This window comes from Dendronephthya gigantea, unplaced genomic scaffold (assembly GCF_004324835.1).
Source record: "Dendronephthya gigantea isolate DGI-Jeju-01 unplaced genomic scaffold, DenGig_1.0 000060F, whole genome shotgun sequence".
In the NCBI taxonomy this organism is placed as follows: domain Eukaryota; kingdom Metazoa; phylum Cnidaria; class Anthozoa; order Malacalcyonacea; family Nephtheidae; genus Dendronephthya; species Dendronephthya gigantea.
In genome coordinates this window covers 657,882-670,422 of record NW_021163070.1, presented here as the reverse complement: position 1 = coordinate 670,422, position 12,541 = coordinate 657,882, and the positions used below count along the sequence as shown (strand labels likewise).

Below are 12,541 nucleotides of genomic sequence, written 5' to 3'. Positions count from 1 at the left end.
AGTCATCTTCACGTGTTTAAATACAAGAGCTGTGCATTTAGAGATCGCAACAGGTTGTTCAGCAATGGAGTTCGTTCAGACGATTTTTCTCGATTCCAGGTCATCCCGCGATGATCATGAGTGACAATGGGACGCAGTTTGTTGGAGCTTTGACAGAACTGAAGAAAATGCTACAAGAAACCGGAAAGAAGGAATTGCAAGAGTACTGTGTCGACAAAGGCGTACATTGGAAATTCATTACCCCTGCAGCCCCTCACCAGAATGGAACCGCAGAAGCCTTAGTTAAGAGTTGCAAGTTGGCCCTAAAGAAAGCTATTGGTGACCATGTCTTAACCCCATTTGAGCTGTATACCTGTTTACTCGAGGTAGCAAATCTGGTTAATCAAAGACCCATAGGAAGACCAAGGAATGATCCTGACGACGGTGCGTATCTGTGCCCCAATGATATGTTGCTAGGAAGAGCATCACCTGAAGTCCCACAAGGACCCTTTCAAGAAACAAATAACCCACGAAAGCGCGTTGAGTTTGTGCAAAACATCATACAGTCGTTTTGGAGGCGTTGGACAAGAGATGTGTTCCCTCTATTGGTACCAAGGAAGAAATGGAACTCGGACCGACGCAACGTACAAGTGAATGATGTTGTCATTGTGCAAGATGGAACGGCTATCAGAGGAAAGTGGAAAGTTGGGCGTGTGATAGAAGTTTACCCGGGAAAAGATCAGAAAGTTAGGAACGTGAAGGTACGAATGGCATCGGGAGAATATTCCAGACCAGTCTAAAAGATAGCAGTGATCCACCCAGCGGAGGCTGACGAAGAGTGAAGATAAAGAGTTCTGATCCCTTTATGGGGGCGGAGGATGTATCGATAAGGAGCTGAGTAAAAAATTCATGATATTAACTTTGATTATAATTTGATTAGTTTAGTTTGATTGACGTTTAATGTAGAGCACGAGGTTCACTAGGTAATATGAGCTGATTATTACGAACGGTAGTTTGTATGTATGTGAGAACACGTTTTGTGTGCAACTGGTAAATTTACTCTGTTCTGTGCTAACCTGTGAAAATACGGTTTATCGATTAACACTGGGAAAGATATGTAGAGACCGGCAAGAAGTAAGTAAAGATCAACGTTTATATGTAATTTACATAGCATTCGAATATGATAATAAGCACACGTAATCTAATTTATATTTAGCTATAATTTGTTAATCCTTAATTTATAGATCGAATAATTTTAATTCAAATACGAATTTCATCACAATAAAATTCCACAAATTATACGATTCCGTGTACTGCGTTCTGATACACCAAACTTGTAGAAACTGGTGTGCTCACGCTTGATGGGGAAAATGAGGTTGCAGTTGAGATGTATCTAGGTGGAGACTATAAGGTAGTATAAACAGCAATTGCTTTTAGGATTATATGGATAAATGTCATAGTAATATAATTTTCTTCTCAGTTTCTTCTATTACTGATGGGAATGAAAGGGGCAACATCTGATTATGCTTGTATTTGGTGTAAAATCCACAAGATGCTTAGGTAAGATTAGAAATATTTCAATTAAAATTTTTATATATTTGGCAGCACAGATTTACCCAAATACTCTAACCACTTGAAGTAATGCACATCTCTCTTGTATAAAGATTTAAAATATGAACTGCTAAAGAGATTAGAATGTACCTAATCTGTAGCTGTCATTAATGGACTACCAAATTAATATTCCTGTAGGTATGATATGACAAAACCTGAAGACTTCTATTGGATGGTGGATTTCAAGAGAACTATAGAGGACATTAGGGAATGTTGTATGAGAAATCAGTTCTCCTGTGATCGTCCACCCTTGCTAAACATACCTCTGGAGAATGTTGTTCTTGATGAATTGCACTTAATGCTCAGGATTACAGGTAGAGTATTACAAACCTTTACACCCATCCCCACCAAAAATATTCACCCCCCTTGCAAAAAATAAAAATTCATCATCCTTGCCAAATGATGGAACAGATATATTCTATATATTACCATTTTTTTTACAGACAAGCTAACCAGTATCTTGGTGTCAGAAGCACTCTCCCGAGATAAAAAGGAAAATATGAACAAGGCACCTTGCAATCAGACATCTACTCATTTGTGGACAGCTTACTAAATGCCATTCGCAGTTGTGGCATCTTTTTTAATGTCTGGGAAAAGCTGGATGCAGATGGTCGAGGAAGTGGAATCTATGACTTCACCAGCATAATGGGCACAGACAAAAAGATCTTACTTGAAAAGTTGCCATTTAAGCTTGATGGTGTCATCACTTCTGCTACAAGCGATGCAGTTATCAAACTTTGGAAGGTACAGAATTCCAACAATGCAGAACTATTTACTCCAGAACACCAAATTAATCAGTATTTGACATTTGTGGAGTCTGTCAATTAAGGCACAAATAAGGGTTGGTGCAACTTCAAGCTATTAGTCTACCTGCTGGTAGACTAATTGTGGTCACAATGAAATCTCAACTGCTAAGTTTTTTTTGTTTATAGGATTTTAATCACATCTACAGAGACCAGATTAGTATCAAAGCACCTACAGATTCAGACATTGACACTTATTTTGCCAAGGTACACAAATATACTGTACTGCATAACACCAGATATTCTATATAAAAAGAGGTTTCATTAGTATAATTTTGATGACTTTCTCAATTTCATATTAGAATATATTCAACCTATAAATTAGAATAAATCACTTATTGTACCTGGTATGTATGTAGGTAACTGCTTGGGTGTCACTGTTTACATCACTTGGTGTACTCTTGAAGGATATGGAAAAGCCAACATCACACCATACATGCATGCAATGGTATATCATGTGCCTCGGTTCATGAGAATGCATAACGGAATAAAACAGTTTTCTGGACAAGGTAAAATTCTAAATAAAACTGCCCATTATATAACACAACAATTAGTTTGGTGCTTGCAAAAATGCTCCATTCCTGAATTCCAATCCCTTTTGATTAATGTAGGTGTTGAGAAGCTGAATGATAGTTGTCGAAGAGTCCATCTTGAGAAATCAAATAAATGGGATGCAGCCAAAGATGTATTAATGGCTGAAGAGCGACTTGGAGTTCTCAGTGAATTAGATAGGACACCAAGAGCACATCAAAAGAAGGATGATGGGTATTGGTTAAATAGTATAAGGGAGAGTCGTAGAAAGCGCCCACGACTGTGTGACCATGAAGAGGTGTCTGATGGATCAGAAGATATCTCTTTGTTAACAGCAGATGTACTCCGATCAAGGTTAAAGGACATGGGTGTTAAAACAAGGGTTAAAAAGCAAAGTAGGCTGGTGGATATGTATACCATTGCATTGCAATCACAACCACATTAATTAATACACCTTGTAAATATCTGTACATATTATATAATATAAATCTTTTAAATCTATTTCATCAGTAATAAATTACATAATTATATGACACCTATATATCCGAAAAACAACAAATAACTGTATTCCATACATTACAGGTATCACATGCTTTCCTTACAAAATGTACAGATACTTTTTCTATTGGCATTCTTGGTGCTTTTTGCATTTTGCTATTGACATTATGGCATCTTGATGGCGACCACGAAACAATAGGTTTGATTTTAATTGGAAAGACTATTGCCCGGCCTTCCCCATGCTGATTAAGAAAGTAATACCAATCAGTTGGCAACATCGGAAATTTGTTAAAGTCTTTCTTTTGATACAAAGTGTATCCTCTGTGTTCTGATGGAATACCTTGGTTGGCTGTGATGTAACGCCACACATCAATATCCATATTGATCAGTACAGTAGCCAATGACTTGCTTTTCAAGCCTGTTTGAATTGCATTGAAAAAATCGCGGCTTGCAACTTCTAGTCGAGTCAAAGCAGGTTTTGGTGGTGTGAGGTAGCTCCTACGAAACAAGTAAATTTAAACCAATAAAATCACTGGTTGTTGGTTGCATTGAAAGCAACTTTGACTAAGCCTATGTTTTTAAAACAACTCAACGTTACTACATAAGCCATAAAACGCCCAGAATTAAAATTAAATCACATTCGATCTTGTTATCCAATAAATATATAACATATAGCACTTACATCAAGAGGTCTGCTGTTAAATTTTGAGATGGCTCCCACGAGCAATATTGCTAAGACCATCCCTTCCATTTCAACAGATATTCATGACCCTGTTGATAAAGAAATGAGAATTATAGCTTATAACTAATGTTTCATACCAGTCTTGTCGTATGTAAACTGTTTACAGCTTAATGAGTAGCTTATACGGTCTGCACAAAATGAAAATCATTTTAATATTTTGATATTTTGTACTTACGTGTCTATATCTCTGCGTGTAATTATCCTTTCGACTTCGTAAAACCTACCACGCTTTCTTCTAGGTGCGCTGTCGTACAAAGTTACTGAGGAAAGCGCATTTAGTTGTGTATAATCGACAGAAAGCTTTGAGCTTCGCTTGGTCTTTGTCAACTCAATAGACGCCATCTTGTTTTGATTTTGTATGGATGGCCGCTGGTCAAAAACGGGCTCGTGTCCTGAATTTCTGGCCATGACTATAAAAAGTAGAACTAAGTAGAACAATGGTATTAGACACAAGCCAAAAACTTTCAGGTACTTCATTTACACAATAAAAATATTCTTTTATAAATTCGAATGTTTTAAATCTTAATTTTTTTGGTTTATATTTCTCCTTAAACAAGGGAGAGTGTATTTCGAAAAGGCTACTAGTTACTAAAAGTCCCTGATAGGAGAACAGCCAAAATATGTCATCAAAGAGAGAAGTGCTTATTATAGCAAGTTTTCCCCCCAAACATTTTCTGTAATGCCATGTGACTACCAACACTAGCAAGCCAGCAAGGGTATGTGCAGACAGAAGCAAAACGTACTTGGGTTCCTCAATGCTTTACATTATGAAGGGTTTAAACTCATCAAAACAATGCCTTCACCCTAAAAGGTCTTCTAGGCATTTTCACTAGGAATAGAGTACATTGCAAACATACCTTCTTGGCAATAATGCTAGAGCTAGATTCCTCTTCATCATTTTCATTAGAATCTGACTGGTATTTAGAATTCTTCTGGCAAATTTTTTTACCTCTTCCTTTATGAGGAATACTAAAAGCCTTCCCAGTTTTCAAATACATGTCAAGGCATTATTTCATATTATTATAATTGTCTAAAAATGCAAGACACTCCTGTACACATTGGACTGACAGAAAATAAGCATTGCCACCCTTTAACAGGCTCAAACATACATAATTTTAAGGCGTGCATAAATTTTGTATTGTAAAGTAAGATTTAAAAATTTTGAACCTAGCGCCTACAATTCCGAATTTAACAATCTTTGCTGGATATCTTTTGCCCTCTGTCTGGTTTATATTGACTTCCATGTTTTTAATCATTTTCTTCTTTGCTGTGCTAAAATAAAAAAATTTTAAACATAACATGAGGTGTGTTGTGTGTGTTGTGCACGAAATGCATAACAGACTTTCCATTTACCCGCGCTGGAGGTCAGGGGGTCAGTACTGCTGACAAAAATAAAAGCAGGTGCTTAGTGTGGCAAAATGTTTGTTGTCAAGCCTATCACTTCACATTTTGCCATGTTTGAGCTTTTATTAAGTCATCAAAATTTATACGAACTGTTGTTTACATTCTTACTATGGCTTCAAGGGGGCCATATAAACAATATGCAGTTGATTCAAACATTGATATGCGAAGAAGATCTAACTGCCTGTATTCCGATATTGATTAAGAAAGCTTCATCTAGTGTTTTGGTAATAAAAATATTATTTATGTATAATTTCATTACTTTAAAAGAAAAAGTTGAACTCAGAGTCACTGATAAAACAATTTTCCATTTACAGACTGGAAATGACAAATTTATATCCATGTGACAATAAGTAAGAATATCTGAGATAACAGAAGCACCTTGATCTGCCAGTGATAGAAAATTTTGGAAAGCATCGGACTGGCAAGCATTTCTTCTCTATGCGCTTTTGGTTTTGGATGGCCTGTTATCTTGTAAGTATTTGGAACATTCCTTTCTGCTAGTTCACGGCGTGTACACTTTGCTTGGTGTCAAGATTATTGATGAGATGCTGTCACATGCCAAGGCGTGACTTGCTAAATTTGCAACCAATATGGAAACTCTATGAAAGGGCCCAAAAGCACCACGATTACCTTGATCGTATCAATACTTCAACAATGAGATATGGTGTCGTTGTTGGGCTTTACATTGCCAAACAAGACTGTGTGTGCACTGAGGCTCAATCACAGGCATATGTCAATGCGAAAAGTGTCATTTTGTAATTTTAAAAGAACTAATTCCATGAGATTAAGGAAGGTCGCTGTTTTCAAACAATGAGTGTGGAAATTACATTGCATTTTGTAAAAGAATGTGTGAACACAAACAGAACACTAGCTATCCAACCTGAACAACTTCAGGGAAAGTGCATAAATTTAAACCTGCCAAATTGATACTTTATTTGTGGAATGCCTTGTAAGTTTTACGGGGATTAATCTGTCATAACAAAGTTATGCCCCATGTATGATGTGGCAATTTTTGAGACTCTGGGAGTTTGAAGCAGTCAATAATATGACAATTTTTATGGTCAATTATTGCGCTGTATTATTGTATAATATTGTTAATATCCAATAGTTTTGCATGCTGCATGTGTGTACAATATTGGTACTGTAGTGACTGTTACATGAAGTGTAAATATTGCAGGCATAGGTCAGTGGGCTCTACAGAGCTCAGTGGACTCGAGCAAGAGGACTGGCATGTTGACATTATTTTAGCACAGGATTCAAGACAAACTTCCATCCCTCGCCTCAACTTAGTGACCATTGACCACAAGAAGTACCATCAGCATGAGAAAAGACCAAAGCCCCCCACCATTCAGTTAAAGTGGGTGTTTCTGTGCTCATATGTTCCGAAAAGAAAGGTAAACTGACATTACCATGGCACACAACAATGTTCCGAGCACAGCTGTGAAAGGGGGATCAGTCACAATTGAGAACAATGGGCAACGCTGTATGTGCCACACCTCTGATGTCAAGAAAGTACCCACTTCAGGCACTGAGAAATCCGATGTCACCTCTGATGCCAAGTAAATGCGGACTCCAGACACTGCTAATTCTAAACCACCTTCAACAGGAATCGGCCATTCAAGAAACCTCCGCTTATTATGGTTTCCATCCGATCAAATGAAACGGACCAGTCCTCTTGTCATCCAAGAAGGGAAGAACTGTAGTGACTGTTACATGAAGCGTAAATAACACAGACACAGGTCAGCGGCTCGACAGAGCTCAGTGGACTCAAGCAAGAAGACTGGCATATTGACATTATTTTAGCATGGGTTCTCTATATTAATGTGCAAGAGTTTCTTAATAAATAAAGAGCATCTTCGCACACAACAGGTACATAAGTAAAGAATTTTTTTAAGGCAGATTTCAGATTTTAAGTGCACCCAATACTTTATATATATATAACTAGGGTACCTGCAAGGTGAGGATTGCTGCGAGCATTTTAGGGTCCGAGAGTGTTTTTCCCGCTGTCGAAGGGTAAAGGAGAGAATGCTGTCTTGCGAGTTGCAGCTCGTTGAAGTCAAAGTCTTTAGAAGCACAGCTAGTTTTAAAACTATTTTATCATACGAATCACAACAGGAGTATTAACAATAATAGTAATATTAGGTAGAATTTTGCGCGCATAGCGACATTTTCCCCGCAACAAAGTTGAAAGTATTGTACTATTCAGTTTCCGCGCGGAAAATATTGTTTGGGCGCAAAATTTCGCCTAGCGAAAATACAGGCCCTGAGCAGTAGCCAAAACATTTTTTGGTAACATTGTATTTTTCTTTGTTGTAAGAGTCCATGTAAATGTTTGGCTTCATGTGAAGAGTAACAAAACATCACTTAATACTTTGAACGCGCTTGAGAAGATGTGTAATCAGAAACCATGTGAAGATCCGATAAAAGCACTAAATAACAAAAATATTTAGCTCATTGTAAAATAGGAATAAAAACATATGCCTATGCTTACAGTAACCTAATATAAAGTTAGTCAAAAACATTGCACGAATCTGAATGATTCAGTCAGGCAATTTAGACAATCAATTGCATATTTTATCCACGACTGTGTCATGTTATTAAACACGACTCGCAAGCATAAAGCCGCATACTTGAAACATCATTTGATGCAAAATATGGAAATCAGCAAAAAGAGTACAAATGTCAATGGATAAAATAACTTTTAGTAAGGCATCTGAATGTAAAACTTTATTTGCTTCACAGCACTGACAGCTCAACTGCTCAAACTAAGCAAATTAGCAAATTGGATAGTACATCTTAAAATCTAGAAGAATTTTTATAGTTCGTTTATAAACAGCATGAATCTAGCTGTGATCGATTGTATGCTTTTCGCGTTTCATAAGTTAAAAATGTAAACAACTGTAAACGTAACATATGAACGAAAGATGAAAATATCTTACCTTGAATAGTCAAAATAGAACAGAAGCTTCAAAATCTAACAAAAATTTGAAGATCCTGTCCATCGAAATAAAAAAGCACGTGGATATGAGCGAGTTTAAAATTTGTGTTCTACGCATAAAAAACGTGCACGACCACAATTCCTTGTGCTAAGATGATTTTTTGGGAAATTAAACCAATCTACAAAAATACAAAATTCTCTAAACATATTACTTACATTCGTAAAAAAATTTCCAGGCTATAAATTGTATGTTAATTTTAATTGCACGCTAAAACAGTTTGCATGCTAAGTTCAGTTCAAGAGCTTATAATTTTTCAAGTGAATATATCTAGAATGTCGATGTCAATTTCTGATGAAAGTGAAACACATATTGACTTCGAAGAACGTTTGCATTTCCCAAGAACACACATTCACAATGAGCAAGAACGCGAAGCAATATTTGTCTGGTGCTTTCTCAAGTACTGAATTCACAGAAAGCATGTTTAGAGCGGCAAGAGGTACGACCACCAATGTCGTCAGCAAGCCATTTCTTACTGATTTAAATCTACACTTAAAACTTTTTTTTTTGCAAATAAAAAAGCTCCTTATCAACCCAACCTGAAGGTATACCCAGGAACACGATTTGGAACTAGATTAAGATGTTTCAAATCTAGTAGGTACAATGAATATAAATGGTTGGAATATAATGAAGAGATGGATGCTTGTTTTTGTTTTCCTTGTAGACTGTTCTTAACAAATCCGACAGAATTCGGTGTTTACTAAAACAGGCTTTCATGATTGGAAACATGCCAAGGAGAAGGGCTTTAACAAACATCAATGTTCCAGTGATCATTTGAAAGCGAAAGAAATTTAATCAAAGAAACTTTAGCACAATTTGAAATATCAGTTGATGGTGTTGTATCACAGTCTTTTGATGGTGCGAGCGTAATGTCTGGGGACTATAATGGACTGCAAAAGCTTGTTAGTGATTTCTGCGATCGGTATATTTTATATGTACACTGCTTTCTTCACAAAATCCATCTTGTTGTGACATTTGTTATAGAAAATCTTGACGAAATAAAGGAATATTATGGCACAATAACGGCGCTTTACAATTTCTTTAAAAAATCAGCCGTCCTAGAATCATACAAAGGCACTGCATTCAAGCGATTGATCGAAACGCAATGGTCTGGTCACTACGAAAGTATGAGTCACATAAACAATAATTATGGCGATTTAATTTAAGGTCTTTCATTGGCATCGAAAAACAAAAAATTATCCGGGGAAGACAGCTCAGGCAATCAGGCTTCTTAATCAAATGAATGATGACGATGATCATTCATTTGTATTCATTAACTGTATGTTAATGAAGGTGTTAAAACCAATTGATATTATGGTCAAACAATTGCAATCCATCAATGAAAATTCATATCAGCATAAGAGGTCGTTAACAGTGTCAAAGAAGAAATCAAACGTCAGCACAAAAGTGCTACAAGCGAGAAAACTAAAAAGATGGTCGTTGATTTTCTGGAAGACATAAGAGTCACAACGAGTGGAGACCAATGTCGGCCCAAAAGGAATACGGCAATTCCCTCTCGTTTTAACGATTTTCTGGTTACTGAAACCTTGCCAAGTGAGAACAACAGATGTCAAAACATCCAAATTTTTACAGAATGCTTGGATTTACTGCATATGCTGAATTCAATTCTGCAATTTTTCACCAAGAACATTTCACTGTGGGAAGCTATGTCTGTGTTATCGCCATTGTCTGATATGTATCATAAATATCATATTCTGAAGCTTTTATTTGACTATTCTTACTACGATTCCTGTACTGACAGATTACTATCTAAAAGAAAAACTTTCAGCAAAAGATTTAGATTTGAACGGGCATGCACGTCATGCAGTGCTTCATCAATGTTGCGTTTGTTTCATCAATGGTGCGTTTGTTTCATAAATGTTGCGTTTGTTTCCAACGGAAACGACAGTGCAACCAATCACAATCAGTATATTATACCATGTGATTTTCATGAGATGCGCAAAGCCGTTACCATGCCAGGTGCGTTTAAGAGAGCATACGGTACCGATAACTGAAGAGTGAAGATCAACGTTCCTTCAAGTGCAATGGCATCACCTGTTAAATCGCTGAGCTTTAGGGAAGACGCCGATGGCATCGTGTGTGTTCACCAGAAAGTCAAACCTGGAGTGTATAAATCAATATCGGACTTAAACTTTCGAATGTTGAACCTTGTCAAGTTTGAGGGACACTTGAATAACTTAAGTGGATACATATTTGAAATTTGCAAGTCTTTGGGAGGAACACAAATATCGAAGTGTCCCGTATATAGCCCTGGTTGAGAGTAATGTAGTCATTGTAGTGTTGCTTTATAAACATGCTTTCGCCTCTTTTTTAACAGGAAATATTTTATATCCTGCACAAACCTGGACTCGGACAAAAAGTTCAAAAACGCTCTCAATCAGGCGTTAGCAGATTGCGGTGGAGTGTTTTGGGATGATGTTAAAGATTGCCAGTTGCAATCCCTTCTCAGAGATATGTCCCGTGAATACTTTGTAAATGGTGGCAAGTCGAAAAAAGCGGTGACTGTCGTAGGAAAACAAGGTTTCGTAAAACGTGGTGTCAAACGAGATCCACAGAAAGACGTATACGTTTTAAACGAATCTGTACAGGTATGTAATGCATTTTTATGCCATATTTTAGACGAAATATTACTCACGGACATTTTTTGTTTAACCAATTTTTCTGGGTTTCAAGATGTTAATGTTCCGATTATGTTTTGTACTATATGTTTAATCATTGTCTATAGTTTAATTGAACTAGTCCGACTGAACATATTTTTTTAGCCCGATTAATTGTATCAGGTGCAAAACACTATTGCTTGATAAAAATAATCACTAATTTTTAGCATACTGATAAAAAGAAAATATAAGCTATATTTGATTAATTTCTATGCGTTTCCCTTTTAGTTCAATTGGAAAGGTGAAGTGATAGATGAAAATGACAGAGAGTACATGTGGATGGATTCGTACCTATGTCCCAGTGCACACGAAAATCTCTTTGTCAATACCGATTTCAGGATTTCAGGTGGATATCAGTCATCCCACATCACGATTCAATTGGAATCTTTTTTTGGATACAGCTTTGCCTGTGTTCAACGTCAACTTCTACCAATGTGTGATGATGATCGCTGGAGCAATTGCTTGTTTCCACTACCCTTACGCCATTGCCATTGCTGGTAAGTTCTATGAAATACTGTACATGAGTTGAGGCGAGACCTTCCCATAACTTGAGAATTGGCAGTGTCTACATAAGACTCACATTTTCATTTTGGCAATTAATTTTTTTTGTAGATGCATGCCCGGCTCCAATGGCTATAGGCGCCCCTAGTTCTGAAAAGTCCATGACAATCCACGTTGATAGCCAAGATGCTGCGATGTAATGTCGAGTCACAAGCTACATGCGAAGTGATTCAAAGCCTACTTAACAAAACAACAGTGCCATTATGCTGGGATGATCCCACATACCCGTCAAATGTGAAAAAGCTATTGACAGGGACATTTGACTCGAAGGGTAAATGCACGAAAGGGAGAGGAAAAGAAATTCCATTCACAAATGTTGTGTTGGCGGTCAACTTTGAGTTGCATGATGATGTCAGGTGCCTATATAAACTTTTAATAACACCATGCACGGCCATTGTAACTCAAGCACAAATTTAGTTATTGGTGTTTAGCATGAATTTGAAATAAACCAACGTAGTGCTAGGAAAATTAGAAGTAAAAGGACGTTCGTCTCTGAGCACAGTCAGCAATGTAACAATGAGTTGGGTAGATGAAGATTTAATTTTGGGAGTTTTTTTCAGATCTTTCGAGAGAATTGTACCAGTCGTGTACAATGCACCTCCGGCACCCGAGGATCCTGCGGATTACAGGAAAGCGACCGATCGCTTGGAAGAAGAGGTGAATACTGGATGTATTCCCTGGGTAATAAAGTTGGGAGAAAAACTCGCCAGAAATAACAAATTGGTGGAACGACAGACA

At 37.1% G+C, this 12,541-nt stretch overlaps 1 pseudogene; it reads left to right on the top strand.

The window, feature by feature from the left end:
- Positions 1–1,366: 1,366 nt before the first annotated feature.
- LOC114530149 lies at positions 1,367–6,137 on the top strand (annotated as a pseudogene).
- Positions 6,138–12,541: the final 6,404 nt, after the last annotated feature.